This window comes from Phascolarctos cinereus, unplaced genomic scaffold, assembly GCF_003287225.1.
Source record: "Phascolarctos cinereus isolate Bilbo 61053 unplaced genomic scaffold, phaCin_HiC Scaffold_4;HRSCAF=312, whole genome shotgun sequence".
Lineage (NCBI taxonomy): Eukaryota > Metazoa > Chordata > Mammalia > Diprotodontia > Phascolarctidae > Phascolarctos > Phascolarctos cinereus.
Genome location: NW_027555847.1, coordinates 241905968 through 241932147, shown reverse-complemented (window position 1 = coordinate 241932147; position 26180 = coordinate 241905968).

Genomic DNA, 26180 nt, shown 5'->3' with positions numbered 1-26180 from the left:
GTTTACTTGTTCCTAGTTTTAAAGTTCAATAGGAGTAGCATTTCTTGTATTACTGAACAAAAACCCTATAGAATGCTTATCTCAAGATTTGAAAGTTTCAAGATAGCAGAAACAATGAGCTCCAAGTTGCTAGAGAAATATGCTTTCTTGAGCTGAACAAAGAGAGAAGAAATATGACAGGAAGAAAGACAGAAAATGGATTCTACACAAACATTTTAGTGAAGTCAGTATACTATTTGCAAATATATAAGGAAACAGGAGGACAGAAACCCTACTGTGCTAAAAGGTGGTGGGTAGTAGGGAGTAGTTTGAGTTTTTTTAGGCAATATCAAATTTCTAATCCAATTCAAATAAATTTGTCACCTATCAGAAATTGGCACTTTTATTCACTGTTGGCTGTCAGGACTCCAGCATTTCTCATATTTGTTAAGTAGAAAATTTTATTTTTTAGAATCTTGAAAAAACCAAAGATCTTTAGTTCAGTATGCTGTTTAGTGAATATAGTTCATACTGTGAGCTTTCCCATGTTGTGAGTGATCTTTACTACATCTTGCTTTCCAGATTGATATAGGCACAGGAATCCAGGACATTAGCTTTGACTGAATCACCCAGACAATTGAAGAAAGATTCTCTTTCAAAGGACCTTACCCTTTTAGATCAGCATTATCAATGACCCAATTAATTCTACTATTTCCAGTCTCCCAATTAGTTATATAATTCTGGGGACCATGAAATGTACATATTCAAGACTCAAATTCTACTACACACTAGTGACTATTCCAGGAACCTCCATTGTAGAACTCCTACCTACCTACCCAGTTTGAATTATATAACGCCTAATGGACTGTTTTGATTACATTGACCATTAGTTTCACTAATTTTTTCCGTAGTGACTTTAGAAAATCAATCAATTGTTTTGATTAGAGTTTTACTTTCAGGGACTTTGCTCTAGGGTGTTCTATGGGATGCAGGTACATCTTCCTGAAGCAAACTTCCTCCCAACATAGATCACTATCTCTTTGACTTGAGGTCCCTTCAGAGGCTCAGAGTACAACTCCCTCCAAGGATTCTCTGGGGAAAAGACCATTGACTTCACTTTGTGCCACCAGGCCTCCATATCCTCCATTCTGTCCTTTGCCTTCTCCATTGATCCTGCCTCCCCCCCACTATTCTTTATTTTCTTAAAGACTGATCCATACCAAATTGAATTTTTCTCCAGGCAGGGTTTGGGCTAGATAGGACTGTAATTTTAATTTATGCAAGAAAAGCCTTCTGGGTATTTTTCAGTTTGTTTTACTTTCTTTAGACTTGGAGCTTTGCAAATGGGATACTATTAAGCAAACAATAGTGTTATAATACTTCTGTTAATTGAGTTTCTATGTAAAAATACATGACTGTAAAACATTAGAAGATAAAATAAAATTGAAAAGGAGAATAATTACAGATTGGGTTTTAATTTAGATAACCTCAAATAGCAAAAGGCAGTTAATCCATGATGAATTGCTTGTTTCATTTTGTAAAGCACACCACTATCCCTCTACTACCATCACCGGATAAAGAACAGTTCATAATGACACTGAATTTTGCGTAATGATTTTTTTTCTGTTTACAAAAGGGGTGCAAGTTTGGGATCAGTATCATAATTTGATAACCAGATGGAAATGGAACATTATCTGGAGAAATTAAGAAACAACCAGCAGGTGTTGTATTTGCCTTGGCAAGCTTCACCAAAAGAAAGCCAGGAATCATTAGAATGGTGTAATAGCTGAACTCTTTTCCAAGGAGAGTCCTAGCAAGACAGCTAGGCTGCTTGTTCTAAAAATCTTTGATTAGAGAAGGTGTGTGCTTTAACTTTCTTTTATAACACACACACACACACACACACACACACATTTACAGAGACATAGACACAGACACAAATACATATGGTAAGTAAGGAGCTTGTTGCTTTCTATTGGTCCTTGAAAAGTGATAAAAAATATAATTCAATTTAATAAGAGATATTTAACAGGTAATGACAAGGCACAAATATTTAAAAAGAATTCAGTTTTGCTAGTGTAATGGGGTCAGGGACATATGTAGATGCCATCAATTTGATAAGATAGTCTTATCAACATAGACACTGGACATTGGAGACCCGCTTTCAGGGTACTAGAGAACTAGATTTTTCATGAACATCTTGTATTCATTTACTACATGGTTGAGAGCAGCCTTTTCCCTTTGGGTATATACCCACAATTATCTGGGTCTTTAAAAGGTCTTGACTCAAAACCTTCATCTAGCTTTTTAGCCATTTGAGTCTGAGGGAGGACATAACTCATTTATTTGCAGTTGTGAGACTTTGGCCTTTTCCTAGCACCCAAAAACTTTATGAGGCTGTGTGGCCCCAAGAAAGGGCCTGGTCTTTGACATGTTTATTCATTTTTTTCCATTCTAGGAGCTGGGAGGAGAGTCTCTAATATAGCCTGGGTGTGTAAACCACAAGAATCATAGCCTTCAGGTATCCAACCCAGATGCTGCAAACCAGCCCAGCTACAAGTAGCAATGGACTAATATTATATAGGGATTGATTGATATAAACTGTTATCCTAATTTATACTTCTCTCCCCCAGAGACCAAGTTGGTGGAGGAGGATGTTCCCCCAAGATGTTGGGGGAAGCATATTCTTGTTTTCGTTAGATCTTTGAAGTATAGTTATCCCTTTCACGTCACAGGGGGTCAGGGGCTTAGCCCCCTTTGTGATCTGCAAAATCAGCATAAAATTTTTGGCCTCCCTTTTGTATGAGAAAAGAACTCTGGATTATTATGGTATGATATTGTGGAATTCTCTACAATAAATCACCCTGTACATAAAGTAAAAGATAAAATATGTTGATATTGCACACTATTATACATATATTTTATGCATTTCTGAGTTCTAAACTTTTTCTATAGCATCTGCTCACCTTCAATTATTGTCTGTGGCTTCCACAAAACTCCCCTCAAATTCCCATTCTTATGTGGACCTGTGATATATCAAAACCACAATGGAGAAAGTTGAACGTGGAAGGGATAACTGTAAATAACACTTTGTAAAAGGTACACAGATGATAGGTGGTTAAATGTAAAACTGGGGTGCTAGTCACTGGGCCCCTAAAATGAGAAGAACAAAGTTGTTAGAGAGCTGAACCATAAGCATGAAAGAAATCTAATCCCTAACCCCCTCAGAGTATCGGAGAACATCAAAGTCATAACCTTGAGATAATGAGGCCAGATTCAACCATATTGTACTAACATCCACAATCAATTATCTCTCTGACTGGAGTATTAAATATAGCTGGTTATAGATGAAGTATAGATTGTTACAGCTGGGAAAGGCCTTAGGGATAATCCAGCTAACTAACTTTTATAGATGGAAACTGAAGCTCAGAGAAATCAAGATACTTGCTCAAGATGGCACAGCTTGGCTTATAGTTTAGTTTTCTTCCCTACTAAGACATGATGCTATTGAAAGTTATGTTGACTCAGTTACCCATTGTTTCCAGCCTTGCTTATCAAACAGTGTTGACTCTGGTGTGGAAGGAGACAAGAAGTCTGTAGCTTTTTGTATCACCTGCTTTGTCACATATCCCTACCTGCAAATTGTCAAGTTCTTGCTACCTTGGGGAGGAACTGAGAATCAAGGACCCAACCTCTTTTGTTGAGTTTGTACTATCTAGATTGTCTTAAAGTTACCTTTAAAAACTTTCCCCACCTTGAAGTCCTTGGTGATTTCCAGTGATCACCTGTCAATGTGTTGCTATCTCAAAGTACTTATAATAAAATATTTTAAATTCTCTTAGTTCTGAGTTTTGTCTTGTTCATCAGAGTGAAAGCCCAAATGAAGAATTTTCCTTTCAACAATGCTATTCTACTCAATCATAAACCAAATAAAAGGAAATAACTTAAGCTTAAATTTAGAATTTTTCTTTAATATTATGTGTAAATGAATTTAGAATACCAAGAGGTCGATATAACATTTTTTTTTCATGGAAATTGAAGGTAAAATAGCTCCATGAGACTATCTCAAGTCAGTGTCTACATTATAGTCACAGTTTTCTTTGAAACCATTGATATTTATAGTGTTTAATTTTTCTCTTCAAAATTAGGCATTCATTTTTGGCATGATTACACTAATGCCAAATTTTTTTAACTAAAATAAAAACTGCGTCAAAACCCCCACATTACTTGACTGCAATTAATCTGAATGACACAGTCCAATAGATTTTGCTAATATACATTCTCTGTAAATACCTATTTTATTTAAGCAAACATAAGATAATTTAAAAAATAGTGCATCAATACAGACCCTGTCCTTCCAACACACACACACACACCAAAAGAAGGTATTAACTTACAGATTAGCAGTATTCTTAAAGTCTGTGCATTGAGAAGACATTAGACACTTCTGGTAAAACAAAATAAAATCAGTTGAAATTCAATTACACTAAATGTATGATTTTTAAAAAATATTGTTTGTAATTAATTCTCTACAACAAATCATTCTGTATAGTACATGCACATTTTGCCCCTGAATTCTTTTTTTAATTAAATTTTATTTTAGATTCAAACACCAGAATAGAAACACAGAATAGAGAAAAGAAAAAGAAAAAAAAGATATCATAAACTTAAATATTGGAACTTAATTACAAAGTAAGAAAAGAAAAAAAAGCATGCCATGTGCATAGCAGAACATAGGAGAGGATTCAAAATATGTAATGATAAATTTTCATTTCAAGAAAGCCTGTATGAGGACTCCAGTGGAACATGAAGAGGTAAACAGGAAAGAGAAATCATAAGAGACTTATTAAGATTGAACTGTTTACATTCCTGCATGGAAAGATGATATTGATAACTCATGAGAACTTTGTCAGTATTAGGGTAGTTGAAAGAAAAAAAATATATGTATGTATATCTATATCTATATCTATATCTATATCTATATCTATATCTATATCTATATCTATATCTATATCTATATCTATATCTATATCTATATCTATATCTATATCTATTTCTATATCTATATCTATCTATCTATGTATCTATGTATCTATCTACAGATAGATAGATAGATAGATAGATAGATAGATAGATGGCACAGGGTGAGTTGAAGATTAAGGGGTTATATCTGGAGAATAAAATTAAGGGATGAGAGAGGATGATACTCAGAGAAGAAAGGGAGAGGTAGAATGGGGTAAATTGTCTCACACACACACACAAAAAACCCAGAAAAGAAAAGTCTCTCACAGTGGAGGGGAAACAGAGGGAATGAGGGAATCTTATTCTCATAGGATTTGGCTTAAGGAGAGAATGACATAACATTCAATTGGGTGTGGAAATCTGTCTTACCCTACAGGAAAATAGGGGGAGAAGGGGACAAGAGAGCAGGGGGGTGATAGACAGGAGGGCAGATTGGGAAAGAGGGTAATCAGAAGCAAATACTTCTGAGGAGGGACAGGGTCAAAAGAAAGAATAGAATAAATGGGAGGGCAGGATAGGATTAAGGGAAATAGAGTTAGTTTTTCACAACATGTCTACTATGGAAGTGTTTTGCATAACTGCACATGTACAACCTATATTGAGTTGCTTGCCTTTTCAATGAAGGTGGGTGGGGAGGGGGAAAGGGAGAAAATTTGGAACTCTAAAAACACGTTTTAAAAAAATGTTTTCACATGTAACTGGGAAATAAGAAATACAGGAAATGGGGTACAGAAGTCTATCCTGCTCCACAGGAAAATAGAAGAGGAAGGGGATAGGAGAAGGGAGGGGGCAGAGATAGAAGAGATGGCAGACCAGGGGAAGGGGTATTCAGAATGCATGCCATCTTGGGGTGGAGGGAGGGATGAGAAATTTGGAACTCAAAAACTTGTGGAAGTGAATATTGCAAACTAAAAATAAATAAATTTATATTTAAAAAAAAGAAAGCCTGTATGGCAAACACTGCACATTGTGTCGAGAGCTGTCCACCTTTTCTTCGCTTCCTTGTAAGTTTTCTTTTGTTCTCTGCTGTGCACTTTTTTTCACTTTGTTCTTCTCCCCCTCCATTTCCCCTGAAGGTTACAAGTGAGTACAGATATATTTCTCTATAGCTATAGCCATAGATTTATACATACACACATATATATTTATATACACATATATACTTACATATATAGACATATACTTCCCACCCCCCCACCGAATCCTCGTCCATGCACTTTAAAAAAAAATTATTATTTTTTCCCTCTGGATCTCTGATTTCAGTAGTGTAGAGAACTTCTGGTGAGGAAGCTCCTTCTGCCAATGAATATTGTAGTAAATTTCCTGTGGACTGAGAGGCTAAGTGATTTGAAAATTTATTTAGGATTTATTAATTTTATACTATGCTCTAGGTAGGCCCTAGGGATACAAATAGAAATAATGAATCACTCCCTTCTTTAATTTTTAATTGGAAGCACAAGTACATATATAAAAAAATAGAGAATTTACATAAAGAGAATGAATACAAATAATTATGAGGTAATTAGAAAGTGCTCTAGTAATTGGAGGGACCAGGAAAGGCTATATATGGTGCTCGAGGTTTATCTTGGAAGAAGACCCTGTGTCTGGGTCACACATCTGCCATATGCCAGAAGTAATCCTTGAGCACAGGCCTTCCTGATTCTCAGGGCAGTGCTTTATCCACTATTTCATATCGCCTATCATTGAAAATATTATGTGCAAAAGAATGGAAGTCTTTTGTTATCTTATCCTGAAGAAGTTAATATTAAACTTCTTTACTTTTCTAACTGTAAGCATACCAACCAGCTTTCTTAAAAATTGGCCCTGTTCTAGGCCTCGGGAAGGAAAATGCTGTCCACATCCAAAGAAAGAACTATGGAAGTCAAATCACTCTCACTTCTTTTTACCTTCTGTTGAGTTTTGTTTCATCTTTCTGATGGTTCCTCTTATTGGTTTTAATTTTTACTTACAACTTCACTAATGTGAAAATATGTTTAATGGGTGTGTAAATGTAAAGCCTATGTCAGATTGTGCGCAGTCTTGGGGAGGGTGGGGGGGAGAAAAAGGGAGAAAAATTTTCAACTCAAAATCATATGGAAAAAAAAATTAAAAAAAAATTGCCCCTGTTCTGAATTACTGGCCAAAACTAGATGCTTTACAACAGATAGACATGTAAAAGGTACAAGAGGCATGGGAAGACAGCTAATCTAATCCGTACCTAAATAAGAACTCTCTTTATAATGTACCCAACTAGTTATATCCAACTTTTACTCAAGGGACTCTACTGAGGGAGAAACTCAGCTTTTGCTTATGATAGCCCATTCTGCCTCAAAAACAAACAAAAGTTGAATCTTTTTTTTTCATCAGAATCCTTCATGTACTTTAAAACAGCTATAATGATTTCCCTCTTCTCCAGCTAAATATACCCATTTCCCCCAAATATTCATCACATGGTATTTTAATGAGGTCCTTCATTATCTTTGTACTTGTGAAATATACCTTTTGATCTGAAAAAATAAAATTTATTTATCACTATTACATTTCATCTTAACAGACCCAGTTCAATAGTCAAGTAAAATTGTGCGACTGGATGATAATAGCATAGTTCCTAAAAAAATTGTGATAACTTCCAAATCCTAGGATGAGCTGAGATCTCAAGGCCTCTTTGGAGGCAAAGTCAGAAGTACTTCAGTCTTCTGTGAGTTAGTGCTCACACCTTGCTGCAATATTCTGACAGAGGCTTTACAAAGCTAGTACTTATCAATTGACTTGTCAGTGATGTCAAACTCAAATAGAAATCCCATATAATAAAGGTACATAAATATCCTTGTAGGCCACATATTGACTAAGAAAATGACATAACTGACATTATCTATGTTCTATCTACATTGCTACAGATTTCCCAATTACATTTTAATCTGGTTCAGCTGCACTCATAAATGCTGTAGGCAATGTAGCCCGTGGGGCAAGAAGGTTTGACACCTCTCCTTTAGACCATTATCTTCAGATAAATAAAATACTTTCATTAGTCTTTCATTATTTCCTCCCTCCCCAGATCTTCCCAAAGACAATGATATTATGTCACCAACAACAGTCCATGTCTCCAACTGCTTTCTCCATCAGTTTCTGGAAAGCAGCAGGGGACCTTGAGATACTTTGAACAAGCTAGTGAAATCTAGCAGGACAGATGAAAGCTCCTTTTTCTTATCCTTCTCTACCACAGGAATTCGGTAATAACAATGGCTCACTTCTAATCCTGAGACCCCCTCCTTGGCTGTCTAACAGATATTCCAGGGCATCTTGAACTCCTGACGTGGTGAACTGGTTCACTTTTTCTTTTTTCGGAATTCCATAGTCAATGGACATAGGTATCTTTCCAGTATTCTTTAGTACCATCATTATAGGATATGCATATGAACTGTTAACTGTTTGATAATGCCATTGGCCAAAAGGTTTTATAAATGGTCTCTGAAGTCATTAATCACATAGAAAGGAATTTTTCTAGAACATCACTAGAACCACTGGAGCAGGTAAGTTGGATTTTCCAGGCTGTTCTTCAGGAATATCCCACACTCTTTCCACGTTCCTAAAAAAAATGAGAGTCACCAGAATCAAATTTCTCTGGATTCACTTTAGAGGGTAAAGAACCAGTACTGTCAGCATGTTCACTATCATTGCTCCTCCTCTATCCTTCTGTATACTTTTCCAGTCTGTATGAATAATCAAAGTGTGTAGATATTAGATATCTTTTGACAGATGGTGGGTCTTATCATATTAAGTCCTATTACAGCCAAAACGTTCACTTTTATGTCAACAACAACAACTTGGGGGGGGTATTTTAAGATTGCATTGATGTAATCCTAGTATCAGATACACAGATTTTGTCACTCAGTCCTTAAGATCAAATCTTTCCAAAGCCTGTAAAATGTATTTTCCTCAAATGTCTTCTATAATTTGACTAGAAGATAATGTTTGCTTTTGCTTCACTGTCTAGGATAGCAGTACGGTCTGCATCTTCAGTCTTCACCATCACCTCTTAATGAGGTCTTTTGAATCTTGGCTCAAAAGACTAGTTAATGAATAAGGAACTGATGATTAAATACTGCTTAGTGGTTATGAAGGCCCAGGCAACTTCATTCCTTGAACTTATCTTTTTTTTTTCCTGAAGCTGATCTTATAGCCCTCCATTTCTGCACTATGAGAGCTACTGTTTAGTCTCTACATAATTGCATATGGCCCATTAGCAACCTGTTTGCAGCTTTAACAATTCTTCGACACCACAAAAAGAGTTATATTTTGTTGCTTTCTTCCTGTTGGTTGTGTTCATATGTTAGGTAGGCCTTGGTATTCTTGTCCCATTACCTTTTCATGTAAAATAGTACTGTCTATTGGTCTGCTTTTCATCAAATTTTCCATGAGTTTCATTTGCTGACTTTGAAGTTCCTATATGAGAAGGTGTCCTTGAACTAGAACGAATTACATATTTTTAAAAATAGACATGTTGTTGGGCCTTTGCTACTTACATGATTTCATGTAGTTTTTAAATTTGTTACTTTTCCCCATTGCTATTAATTTTCATAGCATTTTATAGCAGTATTTCAGGATGCCCTCAAATCAAGTCAACTCTGTAGTCATTTGGCTGGTTAGGCTTTTTCAAAAGCGGGGGGGGAAGAGGAATGGCCACTGCTTTCCTCATCTTTGTTCTGATATTTACCCAGGAAGGTTCCCTGTTGCCCTTAAGCCAACAGTGCTAGAGCTCCTCTTGGCCCTGAGACTGTGAACAGGGCTCTTGCTCACTTGTGACTGACCACACAAACTCCTCTCTGGCTTTGAAGTGCAACTGAGACTGTGTATTTCCAATGGAGCTGCCAAACAATGCCCAGCCCTACACCCAATGTCAACCCAAGGTCCCCTGTAATCTCTTTATTAACAGTTGCTCAATCCTTAGTAGGACTTAGTAACAGCAATATTATAATTCAACTGTGGAATTCTTAGCTACTCCAGTCAATACATGGATCCTGGATAATCCCAAAGAGCCCTTTATCTACCTCCAGGGAGAGAATTGAGCACCTCTGACTGAGGGCTCCCAAATTTGGTCCTATTGCTACCACAGTTGCCTTGAAAGCCCACCACTGCTTTACTTTCCCAGTCAGCCTCCAACCTGTTGTCACAGACCTGGCCTGTGACCCCCTAAGTTGTTTTGGGATGGAAAAATGTCTCACCTGGCACTTTGTTGACTGTTGACATGTCAGAATTCAATGTTGCATTATTTTAAAGTTCTTTGAAGGGGAATGTTGGCAAAATTTAGCTAGCTTGCTGCATCTACTTTGCCATCATGGCTCTGCTGGAAAATTACTTTGATGACTGAATGGAGGATAGAAATGAAAGAGAGATTTGGTGTAGGCAGACACACACACAATGCCTCAGGGTACTGTAATAGTCCAAATGTGAGATGATGAAGTGCTGCATTAGAAAGGTGATAGAATCAGAGGAGAGAAGAAGCTATATTTGAGAGATGTTTTAAAGATGATATCTATAAAAGCCTTGGCAATGGATTGGATATAGGGTTGTAGTGATAGATAGTGAGGAGTCAAGAATGACACTTAGGTTGCCAACCTAAGAGACTGTGAGGATATGATTTTATAATTGACTCTTTATCCTTTATTTGGTTAAGACTATCATTTTTAACTTTAAAAGCCATCCTACTTATCATATTTCCTCATGGCCTTGAATCTGTTCTTTTCTTAACATGTGAAAAATGCATATTTGACCCTCTTTTTTTTTTCTTTTGGAAACTTTGTTAACCCTCTATCTCTCTTTCAATTATCAGTACTTAAATTGAAAGGTGAAAGAAAGAAGAGAAGAGAAAAATCCTTGTAGCAAATGCATCTACTCAAGCAAAACAAATCCCCACACTGGATATGTCTAAAAACGTATGTCTCATTCTCTACCTTGAGACCACTACTCATTGATCCTTTAGAGTTACAAATTGTCTCTTAAGTCTTTCAGCATATTTTTTATAACAATGCTGTCATTGTATAAATTATTCCTGGGGGTCTGCATAGTTCACTTTGTATCAGTTTATCCAAGTTTTTTCAGGTTTCTTTGAAAACATCTTTTATGTTACTTCTCATAGCTCAATAATATTTCATGCATTTGTATACCATACCTTGTTCAGCCATTCTCCAATTGATGGGCACTTTATTAGTTTCTAATTTTTAGCTATAATAAAGAAAGCTCCTAAAATATTCTTGTATGTGTGGGTCTCTTTCTTCCATCTTCTTTGACCTTTTCCAAAGCGTAACAGTGACTTTTTTACATTTTAGAGAATGTTGGAGCATATGTCCAGATTGCTTTTCAGAATGGTAAGACCAATTCATAGCTCCACCAACAATGCTTTAATTTGTTACCAGGTTTCTAAAAGGGACAGTTCAACAGCTCTTAGTCCATTCCAGACATGCCTTCATTTAACCTCAGGCTGCCCCAAACAGAAGGCAAAACCTAAATGTACTTATTTCAAAACTCTGCTCTTTTGTTCACTTCTCTCAATCCACATAATTTTCATCCTTCAGGGCAAGAGGAAAATAAAATGTATTTAAGACTCATAATCTTTCTCCTATGTTTGGGTTCTGATAATTTGAAGTATTCCATTCTAGACAACAGAGAAGGAGATATGAAGGTTTACATTCTAATTCCTTTTTATAACATTTGTCATTTATTATAGCATAATCATATTCCATTGGATTAACATATCATCATTTTCTTAGCCATTTATTAATGGATTGGCTCTCATTTTCTTTGTGACTTTTGTTTGCTTTGTGATCTCAAAAAAGGTATTGTTAGGGAACCATGTTCTTTCAAAACCCATTCTCTTCTTAAGTGCTTTCCAAATCTACCTTTCTCTTGAAGTCCTTGCCTTCAATCAGAAGCGATAATAAAACTATAGCATATAAGCCAAATGCCATCAAGATTTTCTCCAAGATTTTATAATCCTGAGAAATATTTTCAAAATATGCATTTTGTGTATGTGTGAATCATCAGAAGAGAACAGTACTCACCTACTTTGACAAATCTTAGGAGGATCCCCATCATCTTCCTCTGTATACACGTTCCACAAAGATGGCAGACTTTTCTATTGACTTTATTTTAGGTTGACAAAGAATAGGTTCAGTACTCTTAAGAAATGAGTCACAAAGAATCCCTACTTATCTAAAATTCTTTCCACTCTATAAAAAGTTTGAATGTGGACAGATATTTGGTACTTCTTTATTGTATTCAGAACATATTTTCATTCCCCAAATGCCTAGGTAAATATTGGTTAATAATCCTTGTGATTCCTATCAGTGTCTTATTATAGGAATATTTCATTACAACCAAAATTCATATGGAATGGATATTATACTAGAATTCAAGAAATATTGAAAATTAAATTAAATTAAATATTCTTTGGCTTTAGAGACAACATTACTTATACCTAGATATGCAATTTAAGTTGTTTTGAACAGTGATGACAGCTCATTCATCTGCATTTTCACACCTTATAACTTGTGGGAGTTTAGATTTGTAGAGTCTCAGGTAGGATATGGGCAAAAGTCACCCGAAGATGTTAATGAATATATTTCCATTCCAGGGCCTTTATGGCAGAAGAGAACACAAAATTCAAACATCACTTTATTACTCTGATAGATGAAAGTTTATTTTCCAGTTGCCTTTTCATTTCTCTAGAGTTGAGAATCCTCATGATACAATGGAAAGAGTGCTGGCTTGGCATCAATCATACCCAGGCTATGCCACTTATTAGCAGTGTTATTATGGACAAATTACTTAACAACTCTGAGGCTCAGTGCCCTCGTCTATAAAATATAGATAATAATACAACTTACCTCACAGAATAGTTGTGCAGAAAGCACTTTATAAACCTTTAAGCTTTACATAAATGAGCTATTACTTAGGAGATTTTTTTAATGGCATATTTATTCGTCTCTGGTTACTGGTAGATATTGTGTGGTATGCTTTTCTCTAAAAAAAAAAATCATACTGTCACACTTTGAAGATATATTTGCCATTCTAAAGGAAAAATGTAAGAAATATCCCACCCCTTCACAAATCAGGGCCTTCATCTTCATCAATAAAGAAAGCATCCCATACCAATGGACTTTGGGATAGATGTTACACATCTAACAATGATATGGAGATAGTTTGCCCAGTAAGTCTGGATGCATCTGCTGATTTCTTGAGCCATTTCTTAAACAAAGAGGAGAATTAAATGGCTATTACACCTCAGTAGTAATGGTAACTGCCATACTGACAGATCTTTGATTGAGAACCTGTTCCTTTTGGTCTGGACTGCTGTGTTCTAATTCTCTATATCCCACCTTTGGAGTTGGCTTGTGGACACAACCAAGCATTATAGTCAGAATCCTGGAAAAGCACAGAAGAAGACCAGGTAGGTTTTAGTTTACCCTTTCTCCAATGTTGTCCTCTACATGTAAGGAATTGAGGAGTGAGAAGGAGAGATTTCTTATCTCTGCTCAAGCCCTCACTAGTTGTCTTTTCCAAATTTTAGTGGTCCAAATATCCCAGTTCCATTTAACCACTTACAACAGTCAGATTAACTTTTACAAAGAAACATTTCATTAAAAGATATACCAAGAACAAATCTACAAAAATCCTCCCCCTACCAACACCTGGGGCAATAAACTCCCTGCTCCCTCCCCCTCCATTAAACCAATACCATCTCCATCTCTGGGAAGAGAAGGAGGAATAGATTTACAACTTAACTCAGTTCCTACTTAGTGTTAGTTCCATGAAGTCCCAAGTCCAAAGTCTCCCCCTTAGCTAGATTGCAGGGACACTGGCTTCCCTGCTGGGCTGGCAGCACTATTTAACCAGGAATCCCAGACTCCAAGATCCCTATGGCTCAAACTTCTGTGTCAGTGCCTCTATGCTTTGTATCTAAAAATAAAAAAGACAAACTTTAGAAGATCAAAATTTCAAGTCCATTTCTTTGACACATGAACTGAGAGACAGGAGGTGGCTTATAGGCTCTTCCTCAGCTTACTGCATGATGTCCCTGCTAGAAGTGAATGAATCCTTCATCCCCGGACACCACAGTCTGGCTATGTAGCCTATGAAAAGTGGCTTCTCTCAACCACATGGAACACCAACGCTGAATGTCTACTCATGAGCTAGGTGTGTTTGCATACAGAAAGAGGTGCTTGGGGTCTCTCATATTGGTACCTCTATTTTGGGCAATTTTGGGAATTCAAGCTGAGTTCCATGTGATCACAGTTGTCTCCACATAATTATGGTCTTAACCACACCAAATAGTTATCTCTTCCTGCTTCATTGACCTTATCAATATTTTCTTCAAGGCCAAAGTTATTCCTATTTGTCTTATGAAAAGATCTCCAAAGTTCAGGGAATCACTAATATGTTACTTCATTGGTATGATCCAGTACCTTCTAGCAAATAGAATCATAAAATCATAGTGTGCTAGAATTAGAAGAAAATGAGAAAGCCTAACACCTGATTTAACAATGAAGAACTAGCACCAGAGAGGCTAAGTAATTTTCATGTAGCTAATAGTAGAGTTGAGTATAGTAATCAAATCTTCCTTCTCCTTGATCTTTGCCCTTTCTATTCTATCAGTTATCTCCAAAGTACAGAACCCTAGGAGCCAAGGAAGAATTATAAGGGATTATATAAATATACATATCCACCAATCGTCATCAAGGTGCCACTTTTTTCTTGTCCAATGGATAATAATGGTATATTTTCTATCATATGGAGTAATGAATATACTAAAAGTTTTGTTATATTACTGAGGATGTATCACATCAAAAAAAGGATTAAGAACTAGTGTTTTATACTGGGTGTTACTTCTCTTGTTTAATTGATGGTATTTGTCTCTTAAATTGTTACACTATTTTGTAACTATTACTAATGCATTTCTAGTTTTAGAAGAACTTTTTTAAATCCAGGCTTCACCAAAAGGTATTTACAAAATCCTTCATATCAAGATGGTGGCTTTACTTGCCTCCCTAGCCTCGTCCCTACTTACATTGATTTTTTTCATACCTCACCCTCCCACCCTCAAGTCAATCTACATTAACACACACATAGAGACTAAAAGCTCCTTGAGAGTAGATATTATTTAATTTTACCTTTGCATCCCTAGTGCTTGGAAGAATGCCTGGTGCATAGCAGGTATTTAATAAATGTGCTTTGGATTATATTCAATCAATGCTTTTCAATAGTGACACTTCTTTGGCTTGTGGGTTAGTTTGCAAAGATATGGCCTCTTCTAAATAACATGATTTTGGGGCACATAGGTGGTGCAGTGGATAGAGCACCGGCCCTGAATTCAGGAGTACCTGAGTTCAAATCCGACCTCAGACACATAACACTTACTAGCTGTGTGACCCTGGGCAAGTCACTTAACCCTATTGCCTAGCCAAAAAACAAAAACAAAAATAACATGATTTTATAATTGAGAACAAAATAATTTCCATTTGCTTGGTGGAGATTTCAGTGTTTCTTTGGAACTTTTTATATTATGGTATTTCAAAAAGTAAATGTGAAAAGGGTTGCTGGTTAGGATAATATCTCAAATTTCTAAAAATTTCAATTGTGGACTAAAGGTAATTTTAGTCATTAAAGAAGATTGATTTAGAAATAATCGTGTGAAAAGAAGTGTCTTTGATTAGCAAAATACTTTCATGTGCCATGTTTTGATACTGACAAAAAAAAAACCCAATAAGAGTAGTTTTACATGGTTATTTACTAGGAGGCCTCATAAATGTATAAAAATTCAAAATTCTAATATCCCAGTAAGACATCCTTTGAGAAATATGGTTGTTTCCTAACTGTATAGTAAACTTTGACTTTCTAACTGCAGATTTTTGTTTTATTCTATTGCAGTAGTGTTCCAAATTCATAGTACCCTATGATAAGAGGGAAGAATGCCTTTTCATATATATATATATATATATATATATATATATATATATATATATATATATATATATATATATATATGTATATATTCTTTGAGGTCAAGTAATCACTACAACTTTAAGGCATTCAGATTCAAATGTTATTCCTCCTCCCTTTTCATTTACATTATTGCAGTGATTGTATGTGTGTACATACATATGTGTGTGTTTCCAGGTTGTACTTACTTTGCATTTGTCTTCCCATGCTTTGTATTCTACATATTTGTCAATTCTTAAAGGAAAAATCCATTACTTTCATGTATCTCAACTATTTTAGACATTACATAATTTATGGACTCTATTTGCTTTTTCAGTTCTTCATTATTACAAACAGTTTTATTATGAATAGTAGGATAAAAAGGTGTACTTTCCTTTTGCTATTGTCTTTGATCTCTTGGGGTATATGCCTCATGGTGGGATCTCTGGATCAAAGGATATGGACATTTTCCTAACTTTCTTCACATAATTCCAAGTTGATTTCTAGAGTGGTTGTTCCAATTTTTGCTCAACCAACAGTACATTAGTGTTCCAATATTACCACAACTTCTTTGACACTGATCAATTCCATATATTTTTATCTCTGGAAATTTATTTCATCTGAATTGAAACCTCAGTGAAGTAAAAAAAATTATTAAGCACTTACATTCATCAAATATTGTGCTAAATCCTGAAGATACAAAGAAAGGCAAAAATAATACATGTTCTCAAAGGGTTCACCTTCTAATCAGGGAGACAACACAGATGTGCTTGAATGATATATAAGGGGTAAATTAGAGGTAATTTCAGAGAAGGTATTAGTAATGTGGAAGGATTGTAAATAACTAGTGAGTGCAATAGAGGAAGAGTCCCCTACCACTGGGGCACAGCAGACACATCTTGACCCTGCTCAACAGCTTATGAATCTAAGGGGTATAAAGGAAGGATCTTCCCCTGTTGCTCAGGCACATCATTCAGGTCCTGAACCTTTCTTACTTTGGTGGGGATAGGGAGTTCTCTACATGAAGGTGAGGCTGCCAGAGCCTTGGTTAGTACTCATGGGTCTAAAAGAAAGGTAGGCATTCTCTACCATTGACTCACAGGTTTGAGACCCTTAGGCCTTGAATAGAGTTTTGAATTAGTTATATGCTTATCAGGATGTTTGGGGTGGTTGCTGTGGGTCTTTGTCCTAGCTTTAGTCAGTGATTTATGGATCTATCAGGATAGAAGAGAAACTCTGGTGGAACTATGAGGTTCTACTGCCAAGTCCTTGCATTCAAATCCTGGATCAAGGTACCATGCTTATCAAGGTATCAATGTGACTATCTGAACGAGTAGTCTCAGGTTTGGGTAATGTTTTATGAATTAAGGGGTACACAGTGAGGGGTTCTTTATTGACAAAGCATGAAGTTCAATGATCCAGCCCTTATGGCCACCAGGATGTTTAATGTTAGCTTTGGTTGGCTAAAGGTAGGTACCTGTGGTCCAGGCTTGTCTTGTTACACATTCAACTGGTTCAAATGGATTCTGTTAGGAAAGTAGAAGTGAGGCAAAGGTGTTCTTCACTGGCCTCAAAATGATGATGAGTTGTTCCCTTCTGAGCATCTGAGAAATGGTAAGTTTTATCTCCAGATGTATAGGTGAAAGATTGTGTTCACTCCTGAGCATCTGAGAAATGGTAAGTCTTATCTCTAGATGTATAGGTGAAGGATTGTTCAATGTCCTATACTCAGACTATCTTGAGAGTTGTGGCCTTGTGCCAAGGAACAGGCTAAGGGATGTCAGCTTATCTGAATACATAGTCAGGGAGGCCACGAAGTGGGGAGTTGTTTCAGCAAGCCAGTTGGCAAAATCCAATAGCAAATTAAAACTGCATCACAAGTCAAGTTATAAGATGGGCCCCAAGTGACAAAAAGAATTTTTGAGAAAGATCAAAGTATCACACAATAAAACATATGTCCATTACAGTTTGGGGAAGTTTTCCTGCAGAGATAGGATCTTAGCTGAGACTTGAAGAAAGCCAGGAAATTCAAGGAAGATGGGAGGCTAAAATGAGTTAGAAAACCATTCCAGGTATGGAAGATGGACACTGAAAATGTACAAAGAGTTGTGAGATGGAATGCTATGTTCAAGGAAGAACAAGCAATCCTGTTACCAAATTGTATACTATGAGGATATTAAAGTATAAGAAGATGAGAAGGTGGAGGAAGGGGATAGATTATGAAAGGCTTTAAAGTCAAACAGAAAATTTTATATTTTATCCTGAACGTAATAGAGAACCACTGGAGTTCATTGAATAGTGGAGTGACATCATCAATCATGTGTATCAAGAAGATCACTTTTGATAGCTGATTGGAGGATGGATTGGAGTAGGATGATGTTTGAAGCAAAGAAACCAATCAGAAGACTATTTTTTTGCAATCCATCAAAATTTTAATTGCAAAAAATGTTATGGATTTGAGGTCAGTGGAGCAATTCTTTTTTTTTCTATTTTAATTTATTTTTAATTTTCAACATTCACTTCCACAAGATTTTGAGTTCCAAATTTTCTCCCCATCTTGTCCCTCCCCCTACCCAAAGATGACATGCATTCTGAGCACCCCTTCTCCTAATCTGCCTTCCATTCTATCTCTCCCTCTCTTCTCTTATCCCCTTCCCCTTCCATTTTCCTGTAGGGCAGGATAGATTTCTATACCCTATTTCCTATATTTCTTATTTCCCAGTTGCATGTGAAAGCAATTTTTTTAACACATGTTTTTAAAACTTTGAGTTCCAAATTTTTCCTCCCTCCCTCCCCACCAACCTTCATTGAAAAGGCAAGCAACTCAGTACAGACCATACATGTGTAGTCATGCAAAACACTTCCACAGTAGTTATGTTGTGAAAAACTAAGTATATTTCTTTTCATCCTATCTGCCCCAAATTTATTCTATTCTCTCTTTTAACCCCATCCCTCCTCAGAAGTTTTTGCTTCTGATTATCCCGTCCTCCAATATGCCCTCCCTTCTATCATCCCCCTGCTCTCTTGTCCCCTTCCCTCCCCTCTATTTTCCTGTAGGGTAAGATAGATTTCCATACTCAATTGAGTGTGTATGTTATTCCCTCCTTAAGCCAAATCTTATGAGAATAAAATTCACTCATTTCCTCTCTCCTTCCACCTTTTCCTCTCCACTATAAAAGCCTTTTCTTGTCTATTTTATGTCAGATAATTTACCCCATTCTACCTCTCCCTTTCTCCTTCTCCCACTATAATTCTCTCTCACCCCTTAATTTTATTCTCCAGATATCACCCTTTCATCTTCAACTCACCCTGTGCCCTCTATCTATCTATCTATCTATCTATCTATCTATCTATCTATCTATCTGTCTGTCTGTCTGTCTGTCTGTCTGTCTGTCTGTCTGTCTGTCTATCTATCTATCTATCTATCTATCTACATATAATTTTTTTCCCTCCAACTACCCTAATATTGACAAAAGTCTCATGAGTTATAAATGTCATCTTTCCAAGCAGTAATGTAAACAGTTCAACCTTAATAAGTCCCTTGTGATTTCTCTTTCCTGTTTACCTCTTCATGTTTCACTTGAGTCTTGTATTTGAAAGTCAAATTTTCCATTCGGCTCTGGTCTTTTCATCAAGAATGCTTGAAAGTCCTCTATTTCACTGAATTACCATTTTTTCCCCTGAAGGGTTATACTCAGTTTTGCTGGGTAGGTGATTCTTGGTTGTAATCCTCTCTCCTTTGCCCTCCAGAATATTATATTCCAGGCCCTGCGGTACTTTAATGTAGAAGCTGCTAAATCTTGTGTTATCCTGATTGTGTTTCCACAATACTTGAATTGTTTCTTTCTGGCTGCTTGTAATATTTTCTCCTTGACATGGGAACTCTGCAATTTGGCTACAATATTCCTGGGAGTTTTCATTTTGGGATCTCTTTTGGGAGATGTTCAGGTCTGCTGACACTGGGGATCAAGTTAGGCTCCATAATTGAACACTCCAGGGCACAGATCAAGAGGAGGTCCCAAATATATACTAGAGCACAGCAATAGCCATACTTGGACACCACAGTGGGGTAGATTCCACCTTGCAGTTTGTTGCCCACTGCCAAATTCTGGGTCACAGAGTGAGAAGGAGATCTGTGCCCAGGGGTAGCAGAGGACCATGTATTTGAAAAAAGAGAAAGTGAAGAAGTAAGCAGCAGATATGTGTCTCAGACCTCAGAAAGAGAATGGGGTCTCATTTGTAGCATCTAGCCCAGCCTGCACAGAAATAACCAGGGCAGGAATCTCAGACCCAAGGAGAGTCTACAATTTGGTCACTCTGAACTAACTGAGCTTTATAGCTGGATCATAGAATTTTGAGTGTAGCAGCAGTCTATTCTTGCTCAGACTAAAATCCATGTCAGGAATTTGCAGAGCTCAGACCAGGAAGCAGTAATCAGATTTAACCCAGGATTAGACCATTTTGGGAGTGCTAAAAGCTTTCAGGTTCCCAATTTATTTCTGAGATCCTGGAATAATACAACACTTAGTAACCCAAGAAAGCAGTCCAGGACTAGCCCAGACCTTTTCTCTAGAAGTGGTACAGAGCCAAGGCCAAACATCAAGTCTGAAGTAGCCTGGAAGATGGAGTGAAAGAATCCCAACATAAAGAGCTATTACAGTGGCAAGGAAGCTCAAAGCATAAACCCAGAAAGAATGACTCCAAAATATCTACAACAAAGCATCAGAGAAAAGCACAGCTTGGGTGCAAACTCAATAGAATTTCTTGAAGAGTTGAAGGAAGAGCTTCTTAAAAAAGTGAATTTTTTTAATAAATGAAATAAAACACTTGAGAAAATATTTTAAATAAGAAAAGAAAGGAAACTATGGAAGAAACAATTGGAGAGAGAATTGTTGTTTGTCCTTCATTCTCAAAGAGACATGACATTAGGAAGGTGATGCCATGACTTGTAAATGAATTGGATTTAAGTGAGGGAAAGGTTTGTAAAGTTACCAGCCTCACTTTCTCTTCACAGCCATGTGGGACTAATGGCAAGATATAGATCAGGATGACTGGAGATGGCCCCAGATGCAATGAGAGACATTGGCCTTTTTAAGATAAGATCTTTTCTAGGTCTCAGATTGACTGAGACAATGCTCATTCAGTGATTTAGGCTAAGTAAGAAATGAGACAAAGAATGACCTCTTTTACTTAGTCAAAAAAATCAACCTGGGATGGGAAGATCTTTAGGGTTTCTGGCTAAAAGAGAAACAATTTGCATTCATTCATCAGGCTCCAAACAATGAGCAAGTGGGGCTTGGCCTAGGACCTATATTGTTGGACAATCAATGAGAGCCAGAGTTATTTGGGTTTAAGGCATGGTCCTCAAGAAAGAAATCTGGCCCATAAACTGCAAGATATCTTGGGATGTTTCAGTAATCAAAATTTACATTCTTTTGGGCAGAGTACCTGCAGTTAAGGGAGTGATATCCCATGTGGACTGTGGGAGAGAAGGAGGAAGGGAAGGAAACATGGAAAGACAGAGACAGGAAAGGAAAGCAGAAGGGAAGACAAGGGGAAAAGGAAGGAAAGGGAAAAGAATGGAAGGGATCTGAGTATAGAAATAGATTTCACTCAACAGGGAAATAGGAGGGAAAAAGGAGAAGTGGGGAGAGGGATTTAGAGGGAGAGTGGAACAAAACAAACTAACTAATCATGTACAAAAATCTTTGTAGTTTTTTTTTTGAGGTGGTAAAGAATGGGAATTTGAGGCGACTGCCTATAAATTGGGGAAAGTCCAAGCAAATTGTCATATATAAATGAAATGCAATGTTATTGCTTTATAAGAAATGCTAAATAATATGGTTTCAGAGAACCTGGGAAGAGCTATATGAACAGATGTAGAGTGAAGTGAACAGAACCAGGGAAACAATTTGTGCAATGACAACTATATGGTAAAGGCAAGCAACTTTGAAAGAATTAGGAAAACTTATCACTGTGGTGACCAACCATAGTACAGAGGGATAGTGGTGAAACATGTTATTCACCTCTTGATAGTGAGCAAAGGACTTGGTTGCAGAATAAACAAATATTTTTTGGATATGGTCAATATGGAAACTTGTTTTGATCAGCTATGTGTTTGTTTCAGGTTTTGTTTTTCTTTAGTCCAACTGAGGATGAGGGGGCAAAGTAAGAATGAGGAAAGGTGGATTTTTGCTGTAAAATAATTTAAAAAAGAAATGTCTTGCAAACCATAACATATAAAACAGAAACGAATAACTCGATGAAACTGCAAGAAATATCAGAAGAAAAATTTTAAACATCGGAAAAATAGAAAAAATGTATGATATCTGTTATAAAAATGGCTGATTGGTAAATAGATCAAGAAGAGATAATTTAAGAAGCATTTGGCTTCATAAAAGCCAAGATTATTTTTAAAAGCCTGAGCAGTATATTTGAATAAATCTTAACTTAGAATTACCTAGATCTATTAGAATAAGAGGCCAAAATGAAAATAGAAAACAAGCTCAACAATCACCTTCTGAAAGAAATTCCTCAAGAAACATCCAAGAACTGTCATAATCAAAATCCAGAAGCCATACATCAAAGAAAAAATAATGATCCCAAAAGAATCAGTTCAAGTGCCAAAGAACTTTCATCAGAATTTTGCAATAATTGGCAGCTTCTATTCTAAAGAAAAGATCCTGAAATAAAATATTCCAAAAAGCATATAGGTTTACAACCCTGAATAACTTACCCTGCAATTTGAGTATAATCCTATGAAAAAAAATGGATTTTTAATGTAATAAAGGACATTCAAGTATTTCTAATGAAAAAATCAGAGTTGGACAGGCAATTTGAAATGCAAATGCAAGAGGAACCTAAAAAGTTAAATATGTTTGAGCAGTTGAAAATGGCTATAATGTTGTGCACTAATGCAGGGGGAGAAGAGATAAGTATACTTTCAGACACTTCAAAAGGTTTTGAGGGGATTAAATAAGAAAAAAGAGAGTACATGTTATGAGAGTTTGAATAGAAGAAAGAGAAGGGAGGGTAAAAGAAATTTATAAGCGTAGAAAGGAGGAAGAAGGTACAACTTGCTAATTCTCATAATTGGGGTATTTGATAAGAGTATACATATATGCAAGAAATGGTAAGGGGGGGTGACTATTCAAAGAGGGCTGACTAAGTCAACCTCGTTTGAAGGAAGAGTTGAACACATAGAATTTGGTAGAGAAATACACCAAATCCAATGGGAAAATAAGCTGTTGGGGAAGTGACCGTAAAAGGGGAGGTTAATATGGGGAGTGAATGGTCGTAAGTAAAACACTTTTCTTGATCTTGAAGGCGATATTGAAGATGGATAAAATGAATTAAAGAACTAGACTCTAGAGAGAGTACCTATCAACTGAAAAATGGCTGAACAAATTGTGATGTATAATCTAATTGAGATGAATGTGGGGAATCTTAGAAACATGAGCTCTTGCTGACTGAAGTGAATGGAACCAAGAGGACAATTTATATAGGACAATAATATTTATTATAAAGAAAAACAGCAGCAATCCTGAAAGACTTAGGAACTCTGATCAACTAAATGACCAACCATGTCTCCAGAGGACCTATGATGAAGCATGTTAATCATGTCCTAATAGAGGCAATAGACTCAAGGTTCAATATATTATTAGACATAGCCACTGTGTGTACACATTTTGGTGACTATGTTTGTCATTTTTTCCCTTTCTCTCTCAGTTTTCAATTGGGGAGGGGTGATTGAAAGTAAAAGTGTGGGTGGTTAGCCATAATGATGTCAAGGACTTCTTTCAAACTTTTTTTTTTCAATATTCAAAAGAAAATGGAAGGAAGTTTGGAAGGAACATAGATAAGCAAGATAATTTTGAAAGTAACATTTAGAATTTATATACTTTTTAAAAAAATAGCATGCAGCATGAAATGGTGATTCACGGTTTTGTATATAATCATTTTTGTGTTCTGCTCTGTACATGGATATATACTTTATTGGTGCATAAGTTCAGAATTTAAAAACTAACTAGTTTCTAAAGGAGATATCACAAAAAGTAATCAAGTATCTGATTAGCCAAAAAAAAAAACCTAATGGAATTCTCAGAAAATAGTTAATAAATCATACTTCTTTTCTCATAGAAAGGGGCAGGGGCCTGCCAGGTTTAAGTGTTGCATGCATAGTCAGATCAGATGGGTTGATCTAGATGTTTGTTTTTCTTTTCTCATAAGAAGGTTTCCGTATGGAGAATGGTAGAATGTTCTCTTCCACATGCTGAAATGATTGTGATGTATATACAAAATGTATCAATACAATGTACAATTTACTATTTAAAGCATTTTGCAAAAGATGCTATTAGTAATTTGGGAAGGAGAAAGGGAAATAATTATAATTTTATTTTGGTAAACAATGTTTACTGTTTATGAGTGCAGACAGTAGCAACCAGTCTCAAAAATGAGTGAAAGGAACTTACCTGTCATTTTGTGAATTCTTATATCTAAGGGAAGTTGGCAATGTGATAATACACAAAATAATTCACAACACTTAATATGCACTCCAACATTTTGTCTATAGCTCTGAGTTGGCATGAAAAAGACCTTCAGGGTCCAAACCCCTCTTCTTACATGTCTAAAATAAGTTTTAGCTGACATGAGATGTCAGAGGCTTTGAATGCTGATGGTATCATATGAGTACCAGGCCAATTTGAGCACATAAGTTGGCTTAGCAATTTTATTCCATATAATTGACATTTTATTGTTCTTATTTTTTCCTTTAAAGGAATGCCATTTCTGAAAAAGAAGGATTTTCTTCTATTAGTCTAAGAAATATATAATTAAGAAGCATTTCTTTAAAACTTCATAAGTATTCCAAAGTTTATTTTTATCTTATTTTTTAGTTTACTTAGTACTTATATCTATCAAATTAATTCCTCACCTCCTTAAACACAGATATATCAGCAACAAAAATAGGCTTGCTTTCTTTTGGGTTTTTGACCTGGCTAGTGAAGTTTCTTCATTTTTACAGCAAGTATTTTGGTTGGCACCTTTAATTACTCTTACATTTCACATTGCTATGCTGAAATGGCCTATGGACTCTGATTGGAAATTGTTGTGTACTGTAAATCTGTCAGTCTGGTTGTATACACTTTTATATGAAAGACAAAGATTGTGCTGTACAAAGCAGCATATATCAATGTATGTAATTACTTTTCCTTGATAAGTATTTGATTTTCTAATGAATTTTCCTTCAGGTGTTTTTATGTTGCAAGTTAGTGGAGATTAAGTGATCTACATAGAAAATACTTGTAAGTGCAACTGTTTTAGGCTTGCTATATACTTAGCAACCAGTTTTAATCAAATGTTTTGTTTTCCTTTACAAATTCTGACTTGTAAACCTGAAGTTGTAGAGATAATTTAATTTAATGATTTGAGTTCTACGCTTGAAGTCAGGCAGCTATAGGTTTAAATCTCATCCCTGGTACTTACTAGCCATGTGTCCCTGGGCATGTCATGTAAACTTTTATGTGCCTTAGGTAAATCTCTAGGATATCATTACTAAATTATAGATGAGTGGCAATCTACTTTCGTGGGGGCCTTCCCACTTTGGATGTTCCAATAATGGAAATCACCCATCTAATGCTATATCTATAATTAGGGTGTCAGCCGCGGAACTGATAATGGGACAGGATGTTCATAGCTTAGTTTCAGTTTGTTCCATGAGGATTACAGCCATGTACTAGGTACTAATAGCCATTTTCTTCTCTACTGACAAACTTTTCCATCTTCATGAAAAAGATGAATCTGGAACTAGAAAAAAAATCCCTATAGAAGAATAACACACACACACAAACACAAATCAGGTTCACTTCTTTACCTTGACCCTTTTAGTGTCAGTAAAGAGTTATATTTGAATGCAGTGACCTGAGTAATGATGTTATTCTATTTTCTAAATGCAGAAATAATGTTCAACTGTTATAAATTGTGCATCAAAGAGAAAGACTGGTGTTTTTCTGGCATTACTTAACATTTGTGAAAGAATCTATATTGTTGTAACTGATGCCCACACATTGCCCTCTCATCTACTTAAATTATTATAATTTTTCCCTCTATACTAAAGAAGTATGGTGATGATTAAGATGATGATTTAAAGAGAGTAAGCGATAAAATAGGTATTGAGAATTATACTTCTCTCCTCCCATCTGGCTTTT